The 12,647-nt window shown below is 40.2% G+C and overlaps 1 protein-coding gene and 1 non-coding gene across 2 annotated transcripts in view; both read left to right on the top strand.

Annotated features, from left to right (window-relative positions):
• The window catches only part of PRKCH (protein kinase C eta), a 233,599-nt gene that overhangs the window by 74,177 nt on the left and 146,775 nt on the right, over window positions 1–12,647 (top strand). The window lies entirely within an intron of this gene.
• LOC144321508 (U6 spliceosomal RNA) lies at window positions 9,645–9,747 on the top strand. The gene has a single exon (XR_013387151.1). It is a non-coding gene; the product is annotated as a U6 spliceosomal RNA (small nuclear RNA).

Genomic DNA, 12,647 nt, shown 5'->3' on the forward strand with positions numbered 1-12,647 from the left:
TTTCATTAGTTATGCTGAAATAGCAGCTAAGGCAAACAGTTTTTATTAAATGTAAGACATGACTGAGGAATGACATGGCCCATATCTGCCAGGAACAGACTTGCTATTCACCATAGATGCTAGGGAGATAAAAATGGACAAGACTTAAGACACTCTCTCGAGGGAGCTCATCGAGGGGGAGCAGATGCACCCCATGTGTACAGGGCAGGGGCCTATGTCCTGCCATGGGAACGAGCCCAAGGCATGATGTTGGCACCTGGGAGTATGTAATCAGATCAGCCAGAAGGTTTTAGAAAAAGCTTCGCAGGGGAGATGATATTTAGAGCAAGTTCAAGTGATAAGTAGAAATGCACCAGGAGGGGAGGATAGTTTAAGAGGGCAAGACAGTTTGTATAGAAGCACTGAGATGAGAGAGCAGTGACAGTTTCCAGAAACTGAAAGTAGTGGGTTGTTTTCAGAGGTTGGGGAACATGGGGGAGATGTGGGAGGGTCTTCTGTGAAGGTTTGCCTTAGTTTTGGCTGCTGTACCAGTGTAACTGTGAACAGTGCCACCTTTCACTCTGAAAGAGTCCCAGGCTAGAAGATAAATTACGTGGTCACAGTCCTTTTAAGTTAGTGGAGGTGATGGGGTTGCCAATGAAGGGTTCTAAGCAGAGAGAAGTAAGATCTGATTTGGTAGTAATAGGTTCAAGGGCCTGGGAGCAAGGGCATGTTTGAGCATAAAAGGAAACAAGAGTGTGGAAAGCGATTAAGACACTATTAAAGTCATGTAAGAGAGAGATTAGCAGAGCCTGGGTTCAGTTGGCATCTGTGGGGATGGATAGAGAAGGGGACAGCTATATGACATGTATACATAGGATAACCAACTGGAATTGGCAACTCACTGCATGTTACAGGTGAGTAAGGATGATGTTGTGGAGTCATTCACCGGGGTAGAAATATACAGATGGACAGTGCTGAATTCAGGTTTGAATAGGCGGAGTTTGAAATGCTTGTGGGAAACCCAGGTGGAGATGTCTAGGAGGAATTGGAAATAAGAGTCTGGAGTCTGGCAAGAGATCTGGTCCCAAGATGTAGCTCTAGGTGTCAGTAAGAGATCCATAGATAAAGAGGCCCAGTGAGAAGATTTAGAGACCCAAACCAAGGCTGACCAATAGCAGATCTCTGTGAAACACCAGCACCTAAAGACTCTGGCTCACAGGTTATAATCTGTCAAACTCACTCAAGCTGTGTTGAAGGTTTACTTAATGGACACCTATTTTGTTTATATATTCATGACTCACTCAGTAATATTTGAGCGCTTACTGTATGCCAGAGACTGCTTCATCAGATGGTACAATGTTTTCCAAATTGACATCAAAATGTGTTACAATGAAGTTTGAATACAGAACAGAACACAAAAGGCTTTGAAAAGTAATGTTTGAATTAGTGTCAACTGTAGTAGTTTTGGGGTTTGGTACAATGTTCTGTATGCAGGTTTATTAATGCTGGGGTAAGAAGAACAGATAAATCTCAAAAACTTACAGTGAGGGCTGTCTCCACTGAATTAAGGCGGAACAAGAAAAACTCTTAGTGGAAGTCTCTCTCTCAGCGGAAGGCATAAAGTTATCCACTAGATCAGAAACCCATCACCATTGTTCATCTTAAGAAAGGGGTTACTCTTGAGCAGATGCAGAATTCCCCTAACCAGTGCTGCTGAAGTTAGACACAGATGAAGTGATTTGTTATTTTGAAAAAGCTATCTCATGTCAGTCTTGATTTCATTCTAAAGGCTAAACCTTTCTGGAGCTAACAACTGGATGTGCAACCTAATCAAGTTGAAATTTATTATGGTGATGAAACAAACATAGCTTTTAATGCAGCCACTGGGTGCTGACAGAATGGCCGAATCTGGCCATGTGGATCATTGTCACTATGTTGGACTAGTTTTTACTCGGAAGAGTGGAGTGACCCCCCCCCACCCAAAAAAAAAAAAAAAAAAAAAAGATTGAGGTAAAGGATAAAGGAAAGTGATGAAAATACATGAACACGAATTGGTAACTGCTCTCCTTGGAAGAGAAGTAACAAATTAAAGTAGTGATATCTCAGGTGAGAACAAATCAAAAAAGATGTTGATGCATTATTGTGCTGTTAAGAAATATGCTGTCAGATTTTAAGATTTAGTTTGCATAAGTGAAGTTTGCCTGGCCTCAGGGTACCTCAGACTTCAATGGTTGGTCCCCAGAAAAAGAAGCAGACATTACATGCCTCCTATTGGAAGCATGCCACACCCCCATCTGTGAGGTAGCCTTGCTTAAAAAAAGTCATGCCTAAATCTTGTCAGGCTTCCAGATCTAACCACCAGGTTAAAGGAAATACAGGACACAGGGGACATTTTAAATGACACATGAGAGAGGCACTTAGGTGGCTCAGTTGGTTGAGGGTCCCACCCTTGATTTCAGCTCAGGTCATGATCTCAGGGTCATGAGATGGAGTCTCTCATTGGACTCTGCTGGGTGGGGAGCCTACTTAAGATTCTCTCTCCCTGGGCCCCTCCCCACTGCCATGTCTCTCTCTCAAAAAAGAAAAAGATGTCATGGGAGAGACGTTTTTTTTCAACCAAGAATTAGAAGAAAAGAAAGGAGAGAAAACCAAAATAACAGAAGAGAGACATACTAACCAGTTTCAGTATATGGACCATATTTTATCCCAATTCAACACAAACTATAAAGCAGTAACTCTCAGGAGACAACCAAGGAAATGGGCACAGTAACTGGACACTTGATGATATTAAAAATTTGTTAATGTTATTTAGGTATGATTGTGGTATTGCAGTTGTTTAAAACAAAAAGGGCATCTATTAGAGATACATTGTGAAGTATTTACTGGTGAAATTATTTGATACTTGAGATTAATTTAGAATAATTAAGTGGTGGGAGGAGGGAATGGGGTACATATGAAATCAGATTATCCATGAATTGATTGATGAAGCTGGGTGTTGGTTACATACTGGTTTATTTAAAGTACTCTTTTACTTCTGCATGTGTTTGAAATTGTATTTAATAAGAAGTAAAAAATTAAGATAAAACTATACATTAAAAACATTATCTATTTCCTAGACAAAAAACAGAATCTGGGTTGCCTTGGGCAGCCCAGGTGGCTCAGCAGTTTAGCGCCGCCTTCAGCCCAGGGCGTGATCCTGGAGTCCTGGGATCGAGTCCCATGTCAGTCTCCCTGCATGGAGTCTGCTTCTCCTTCTGCCTGTGTCTCTGCCTCTCTTTCTGTATCTCTCATAAATAAATAAATAAAATATAATAAAAGAATCTGGGTTGCCTTTATAACATCAAAATGATCCTTTAACTTTAAATCCATATTGCTTCTCCTCTTTTATAAATTAAAGCTAGTGTTGGCTCTTTTTTTTTTTTGGTCTGTATATGTTTGATCATTAATTTCCAATTTTAATGTATTATGAAGAGGCAAGTTAAAATTTTTTTAAATGACTAAGGTACTTCAGTACTTTTGTTTAAAAGTTCTAAATAAATATTAAGCCGTGACAGTCAAAAACTGCAGGTAGGAAGAGATGAGTAAGATAATGCCCTTCATTCCATCGTAAAATTATTACTTAAAATGAATGACAAGTAAATCATCTCCTACTAACAATTACATAACATTTTGTACTTGTAAAGTTTAATTTTAAGATAGTTTCCTAAAAGAATAAAGTAAATCAAAAGAATTAATGGTAGAAGTATCTTTATGAAAATAGTAAGACAGAAGTTCTGAGTAGGCATGCTTTTTTCCCCAGAATTTCCCAAGCATGCTTGAAGGTATTCTGTACCAGTTTTGTTTTCGGTGGGAGAAAGGTCACTTCTTAAAAAACAAACAAAAATACCACCTGACAAAACACCTGTCATTGGTGGATTTGATGCTTGTCTAGAAAGTTTGCTAAAGGGGCTCCTGGATGACTCAGTTGGTTGAGCCTCTGACTCTTGATTTGATCTCAGGTCCTGGTCTTAGGTCGTGAGATTGAGCCTCATGAGGGGCTCCGCACTCAGGGTGAAGTCAATTTGTCCCTCTTTCTTTCCCCCTGCCCCCTCCTACCACCACCCCTGTGGTCTCTCTCTCTCTCTTCTCTCTTTCAAATAAATAAATAAAATATTTAAATAAAGAAACCTTTGCTAAAACTTTGAACTGCTCCCTTCTTTCAGACTTATTATATTACTTGGGACTGATTCCTAAGGAGAATATGGAAGATATACTTGAATTTTGGTATCTGCTGATTCTTTCTGCCAAAGCAGTGCATCATTGTGTAGAGTAAGATTCTAATCTTCTTCTTTTCTTTTCTTTTCTTTTCTTTTCTTTTCTTTTCTTTTCTTTTCTTTTCTTTTCTTTTCTTTTCTTTTCTTTTCTTTTCTTTCTTTTCTTTTCTTCTTTCTTTCTTTCTTTCTTTCTTTCTTTCTTTCTTTCTTTCTTTCTTTCTTTTTCTTTCTACCATTGCCTCAGTTTTTAGCTCAAATTTCCTGTGTCAAACCATTGGTTTACAAATAGTGAAGTTCTTGGCTAAATCATTGTGGCCACATGCAGCAAGGCAGATGAGACATGTTACCGTTTGAAAGCTGCAACCCACAGTTTCTCACTGTATCTACTACTCACAGTGCATATCATTTTTAAAGGGAAAAGAGATATCTCTGTTGGAAGTTAATTTTCAGGATTTCTTTCTTGTGTTTCATGCTAGGTGACAGCGTGTCGATTTAATTTGCTTTAAATTTAGCTCTTATAAAAATTTTTATTCCTTTGGTATAGTCAGCCTGAGAAATGAGTGACCATTTCAGTTTTGTCCAAGCAGTTCTATGGCTACTGCTGGAAGTGAATGCCAGCTTGAAGACAGGGCAGGAAAGAAAGAAAGAGACTTTGAGGAAGGGAGAAAAGAAGGATAACTAGAAATGGAAGAACTGATATTTTTAAGGGAGCAAGACTAATTGTCTGGTGTCATAGATTGTCTGCTCCATCACAGCCAGCTCATTTATTAAATGCTTCTGTGGACCAGATACTGGGCTAGGCTGTAATCTGACAAATAGCAGCATTAGCCCTTGTTTTATTTTCTCTCTGGAAACTGGATGGCTTCTTATCCTAATAATTGGTAACCTCTCTATATTCATGCAGTCCCTTATCTTATGTCGTTTGCTACCCACACCAAATTTCTGAGGCAGATGTGATGCTCAGGATGTAAATGGTGAATTTAGCACAGAGACACTGATGGCTGTGGTCTCCTGGATAATAAGTGTGGTCTCCTGGGATAATAAACCCATGCACAGCTCAGCTTGCGATGCTGAGGTCCGGTACAGTATCCTTCTAGGCCACCCAGTTGTCTGGGAGGCATTTTGTCTTTTCTTTTTTATTCTACCGAAGAAATATGGTCCTCTAGGTGTATAAAATCATTCTCCTCAGAGTTGTGTCATCTTTTGCGATGATCTGTTTTTGTAAGGCTTTCCTTGGATTCCTTGTTCTTAAACCTGAAGATTGATGTTTACTTGGGAAAGGGCCCATATTCTTAGATCTTAGGCATGGATCAGAGAGTTCTGGGAAGATTGGACTTGAGATTTGCTCAAGTTTTACCATGATTATCAATAGGTACTCTTAACGCAGATCTTAAACTAGAACTCAGAAGGAATTAAAAAACATTTAAGTTGAACTTAGGGTATGATAGCTGTATTTGCATAGTTATACCACAGTCATCACTGGCTTCATCCTGACTGCTTCTCTTATTTTCATTGACTATTGATGGTTTTGTTCAGAATTTTTCAATTAGTTCTCAAAGAATAATTCAGTGATTTTTTGAACCCATAATCCTGTTCTAATTATTTTTACTGTGCAATGTGCTTTTTCAGCTAGTTTTTGTTACAAGCCCTTTCTCATAGAAATAGGAAGGTCAGGAAGTGACACCCAAACAACCAGAAGCCTCTGGTGGTTTCTAACTTTGGAAATGGCTGTTCAGGGTAGCTTTATGCTGCACTTTTGCTTGATTCGAGCAGAACAAGGCAGTCACAATACTTCTGAGCAAGTGGTCAGGGGTGTAAGCACTGGAAGCTAAACCTCAAAAATAGCTCAGAGATCTGTGGATGGAAGTATTAGTAGATTTGCTTCATGGGGCACTCGCTTATTACAAACTTCATTTTTTAAAATTACCTTAATGTGGTATTCTCTCAGTGGAACTGAGATTTGGGTATAAAATAGAAATGATTTAATTTTTTGATAGAAAAATTAATTGCTCCAGAGTCTATTTTCATTATGCTTCAATCTCATTTCTAGGGACCTCTGATCTCTGCTCTTTCTGTTTCAAATGAACAGCCAGTTATCTTGGCATGACTTTTCTTACTAGATCTTCCCTAGTAATGCCCTGTTGTCAGTGGGCAGGTAGAGAGGAGGAAGACCCATTTCTTCCTTCTCCCTTGAAACTGATCTTGGGCATCAAGATTTCATTTGATGTTTGAGATTGCTCTTTAGGGCCTCAAGTCAGTGCTGAGTGACACCCTGCAGGAGGTTGAGAGTATAAGTGTGTGGGTGGGGGCATAGCAGCCTAGGTTTGCAGGCACATTCTTTGCATATGTCATAGATTGCCTTAGATTTTTGTAAGTAGCAATTTCTCACATTATTTTGGAGAAAATCAGTTTCTGCCTCTGTGAATTTACATTTGGTTACAAAATGTACCATGTTGAGCAATACTTCTAAATGATTACCACTTGGGTCCACTGGATCAAAAGGAGTATCCATTTATACACACAGGGGGTATTTATGCACTGACACTGGTTCTCACAGAATTCAAAATTTGGTGTGCAGGAGATGACAAACTCTTAGATAATTAATGTAATATGCTAGGTGGTAAGTGCTATGAAAAAATAAGGCAGAGTCAGGACAGAGAGAAGGGTTGTGTGTGTTGTTCTATTCAGATTAGATGACCTTTGATCCAGAGATCTGGAAGGAGAGAGGGAGTGGACTGTGGGGCTGTATGGGGAAGAGGGAACAGAAGTACAAAGACCCTAAGTTGTATGTGTGTGTCGGCGGGGAGGATGGTTGGTGAGTCTGAGTTGTAGCTGAGGAACATGGCTGGGCTTGAGGTCCTGGGGAGGTGCCCTGCATCGTTATTGGCACAAGGTCAACACCCTGTTAATGTCACTTACCTATTCAGGAGCATGCCATGTTGCTTAAGTGAAGTTCACCTATATTTGATACTGGCTGATTTTCCCCTTTGGCTGGGGTCTCCAAGAGCACCGTATTACATCCATTTACAATGATTTAATGTAAGTTGCTAAAGGCTAAAATAGTTTAAGTTCATCATGAAGACTTTCCCAAGTTCTCTGAACTCAATTGTGGTTTCCCATTGTTCTAAGCTAAATTAGGATCCATTACACAGCTTAGTAAGTATTAAAAGTTTAAATCGACTGTTTAGAGATATATAACAAGTTCATGCACCTCTCAATATAATTAGCTATCATTCAAATCTATTTGTGGGTTAATAAGAAATTACTCTTATGTACCTCACCCACTTAAAACATGGAAAACTTAGGCTTAGCTGGAGTCTTCTGTTCTTCAGCATGGTGGGAACTATCATTTATTATGAAGTTTTAATTAATGTTAGTGATACATCTGTTAAACATTTGGGGAGGTAAATAGATTGAAACTTGGTCTGGGCATGCTGTAGGGACTTAGTACATAACTTTTAGAAGCTAGTTCTTAACTGAGTTTTGATGATACTTCCTGTTTCGTGTAAATGAGTATACTTCCAATATTTGAGTCCTTGGATTGGGATTTATCAAGTACTGAAAATAGAGCCTTTAAAAACTGTGAGATGGCAAGAAAGGATCTATTCTAGAGCAATGAAATCACTTGAGAATTTTGAAAAATGCAATTCTCAGGCCCCAGACTGAATTAGAATCTCTGAGGAAGAGGCCTGGGAAACAGATTCCTAATTGACAATTTGCCTGGTTCTAATGATTGACCAAATTTTGACACCCCTGTTGTATCCCAAATCACATTTAATGTGATTAATGGAAAGTTTTGGCGACTGGAAGTTTTGCTAATTGAAAAAAAAAAAAGTAGAAAAAAAAAACACAGAGGGGAGTATATTACTTTGGTGTAGTCTTTTAAGAGTTGATAAAACATCAAGGTTTTTTTTTTGTTTTGTTTTGTTTGTTTTGTTTTGTTTTTTTTCCCAAGAGCTTTAAAAATACCATGACAAAGCTAGGTCAGGTTACACAGTTCCTGTGCTTTTAGGAGGACAAAATGAGGCTCAGAGGTTAAGGGCCTTGCTAGTGTCTCTAATGGCTGCAAACACTCAAGGCTAATGCTGAGACTCAAGCCAGGCTTGAAAGTGGCAAAGGTAGGCTGGGAAAGATAAGTAGCTGCCCTACCTATCAGCTGTTGGACTACAGATTTCCCTACTTTTAGAGTAATCAGGTTCAGGAAAAGGCAATTTAAAGTGCTTCCAGTTATAATGGAAGCCAACATTTTGAAAATACATGTTTTAGGGATACTTGGGTGGCTCAGTGGTTGAGCGCCTGCCTTTGCCTCAGGTCATGATCCCAGGGTCCTGGGATTGAGTCCTGTTTCAGGCTCCCTGTGGGGAGCCTGTTTCTCCCTCTGCTTATGTCTATATCTCTGCTTCTCTCTCTGTGTGTCTCTCATGAATAAATAAATAAGATGTTTAAAATAAAATACATGTTTTAAAAGGTTTGATTGGTACTCTGCCTTTAAAAATTATGACAGAAATTAAGAAAGTCCATTTCTTCTTACATTAGTGTTTAGGTTATAACGACCCCTTTATGCTAATTCTTAGAACCAAGAACAGATTAAATAACTCAGTTGTGTACTTTCCTGACTGATTGGAAGGCATGATAACATTTTCCACTTCATGATGACTTTTTCAACACTGTCCTGAAGAGGGTTGTTTGCAGAAATATTTGAAGGCGTCATCGATTTTTCCAAAGGCTGGTCATGGCTCCATCAGTGTTGATCTTTGCTTCATTGGTGATGGATCTCTATCTGGATTTACTGTGTCAAACTGTGATTGGAGTAGCTTGTCAGTCAGGTTCATGACCTGCATCAGCTGCAAGATCTCACTTTTATCTGGTACCTGATTTTTATTGCATATGTTGTTGCATGGTATGTTTCTAATACTCAGAAAGTGAAAACAGCAACCATTCACCTGGAGGGCAGGAATAGGGTAGTTTGTTTTTTTTTTTAAAGATTTTATTTTATTTTTTTAAATTTATGATAGTCACACAGAGAGAGAGAGAGAGAGGCAGAGACATAGGCAGAGGGAGAAGCAGGCTCCATGCACCGGGAGCCCGATGTGGGATTCGATCCCGGGTCTCCAGGATCGTGCCCTGGGCCAAAGGCAGGCACTAAACTGCTGCGCCACCCAGGGATCCCAGGAGTAGGGTAGTTTTAAGCAGGGAGGAATGTCAGAGAAGGGACTAATTTAAAGGTGCTCAGTCTGTTTACCTATATCAATATTACTATTATGAGGATTTTAGTAATGAAAACTCAGATGATGAGTTTGGGTATCGTAACTCTTATACAAATTGTTTAGGTGCCATTCTGTAGAAGGGACTACATATCTGGGTACCACCATCACATTGAACACCTACTTAAAATACATCCAGGTATGCTTGCTTCTGCAGCACATATACTAAAACTGGAATGATACAGAGAAGATTAGCATAGCCCCTGTGCAAGGATGACATGCAAATTCATGAAGCATTCCATATTTTTTGTATTATTCCATTAATATGAACTGCCTGTAACAGACAAAGCAATAGAGATAAAAAGTAGATTAGTGGTTGCCTAGAGCTGATGGAAGTGATGCTTTTAGAGGTGATGGAACTGTTCTAAAACTTGTGATATTTTCATAACTAAAAAAAAAAAAAGAAAAAAAAAGAAAAGAAAATCTGCCCAGGTAACAATACCTGGAGGAATTCTTTCTATAATTTTTTTTTAAATTTTTATTTATTTATGATAGTCACACAGAGAGAGGAGAGAGGCTGAGACACAGGCAGAGGGAGAAGCAGGCTCCATGCACCGGGAGCCCGACGTGGGACTCGATCCCGGGTCTCCAGGATCGCGCCCTGGGCCAAAGGCAGGCGCCAAACCGCTGCGCCACCCAGGGATCCCATTTTTTTATAATTTTTTTTTAAAATTTTTATTTATTTATGATAGTCACACAGAAAGAGGAGAGAGGCTGAGACACAGGCAGAGGGAGAAGCAGGCTCCATGCACCGGGAGCCCGACGGAATTCTTTCTAATAGAGGACTTTAGGAAGGATTCACTGACAAAGACTGAAGCTTAATTCTGGGAGAGAACCCTCTTCAGTGTTGTGAAATATATTAATACGTGATGATTCAGTAGTACTCTGGCATTTCCCACTAGTCCCTCAGTGAGGACCCTGTGGGAGCATTCAGCCAGGATGCAGAGATGACAGTTTCACAACACTGCTCAAATGTCCCAGTGACAGGCCATGTCTTATTTCATGCCTCTGCCTCAGGTGTGATGTGTTTCCATTGGAGGCCTCCCATTCCTCCATTCTTGATCCAAGCCTCTGTGGGTGCTCAAAGGTCAGCTTAAATCCAGTCTTTATGGGCCTTCTGTCTAATACGCAGCATACTGACTGTGTGCTGTCTGTGTCTGTTTGGTCCTCTTTCTCTGACCAGGGATCATGAAACTGCTCTTGAATTCAAATGGGCCCATGGACCAGTGTGTGGCATGGTACAGTGTTTTTGGAATTTCCCCACCATGAACTCTTCAGACAGGGCAGGGCTCTCCAGGGCACCAACTTCCCCAGAACCTCTTGTCCGAATCCCCTCTTACTGGACACCTCCATGTCTCCATGTCTGAGTTTGTATCTGAGTGTTTGCTCAGTGTGTGTATTCAGCACTGTGCGGTACCTCTGGGGACAATTTTAGTCATCTTTTAAGGGGAAGGATCAGTTCTTTGCTGGACTCAGCAAAAACATTCAGCTGAAAAACACTTGTGCCTTACTAATAACATAAAGGTTACTGTCTTGGTGTTATATTAATGCCCGGATTGATGTTGCTGGCATTTCCTTGTGATGACTGACTGTATCATGGATTGTGGAGAGAGCATCCCATCCTACCCCAGTAGCACTTCTGCCTCCAGTCTGAGGTCATGCAGTCTCATTAGTCTGGGGAGTCTGGGGGGAAGGGTAGGGAGAGCAATCTTTGTTGTTTTTTTAATGCAGGAAATAAGTCAAGCTTTTTAGATAATATGTCATTTTTAGTGATACTTCCAGCTTCACGAATGCCTCCAAACTAATTTTCTGGTGTTAGTGTCAATCCTTTCCTTAACAGAACCTTACAGGTGGAATCCCCTGGAATTTGCTGTTGGGGATCTCTTACTGTGCTAGAGATGTGGGGTGGGTGGTAGAAGGGCATGGGCTTTAGATCAGAGAGACCTGGCTCTGCTTCCTATACTCCCAGCTGTGTGCTCTTGAGCAATGGTCAACTTATATGTAAAACATGGGGATAGTGGCATCTACTCCCAGGATTATTGGGAAGGTTACATGAGATTATACAAACATGCACATACCCACAAAGGACTGTGTTAGGACCTGATACAGATTATGTGCCTGCCCATTTTGGAAGGAAATCCATGCCCAATTTACTCTGCATACTTTGTGGTGAATCATCTAAAATTCACCGGGAAAAATATTATGACATAAGCCCCTTTTCTTGGCCATTGTTTCAAATCCTAGACAGCAATTGAACTTCACATGTACGTCATATTCTGGGAGGGTACAAAGTACATCCTGGTGTGTATGCTGAAGTGCTTTGGGTAGGAATTATGATCAGCGAAGCTGTGGGTGGGAGAGAATATGTGGAAGGATCACTACTTGTGAGGGGAGCACTACTTTTTCAGTTTCCTGCATGCTGGATCCTTGGGAACATACGTTGCTCCTATTCTTAAATCTGCCCATTAGAACCAACGCTACACTTTCTCTTAAGGATACAATTAATGCCCGGATTGATGTTGCTGGCATCTCCTTGTGATGACTGACTGTATCATGGATTGTGGAGAGAGGGAGAGAGGGAGAGGTGGAGGGAGAGAGAGAGAGAAAAAGAGAAACCAGCCCTATCATAGGCAGCCCCACTACTACCATGGATGCTTCATATAAATGTTGGTGGGACATAGGACAACAGATAGGGATTGGAGGTCTATTCCCCTTCCAGCATGTCCTAGGGAGCAGTGGGTCCAAGGAATTATTTTTTGGGGTCATTAAAAACCAGCCCCCCATGGTCAGCTGTTTTTTTTTTTAGCATAGTTTAGCACAGATACACAATTGCAATGAGTGTTTTCTCCTAATAGCTATGTTAAGATGAATGAGTTAATATTTACAAGACATTTCTAAGTCCCAGAAGGTGTGTTTTTAAAAAAGATTGAACTATTTGCTTTTAATTTCTTATCTCTAGAGGATCGAATATTAAATACCAGGGAAGACATTATAAATTACCAGGCAGCATTGGCTCGTATCTCCCACATATGTCCCAGTACCAGGATTTTGTTAGATCTGGTCACCAGTCTGACCTAAGTGCTGCCCATCTACTTGGAGCAGCCCTGGTTGTTCACTTTGTTATTTATTCACAAATTGTGGTTGGTTG

Source organism: Canis aureus, chromosome 9 (assembly GCF_053574225.1).
Source record: "Canis aureus isolate CA01 chromosome 9, VMU_Caureus_v.1.0, whole genome shotgun sequence".
In the NCBI taxonomy this organism is placed as follows: Eukaryota; Metazoa; Chordata; class Mammalia; order Carnivora; family Canidae; genus Canis; species Canis aureus.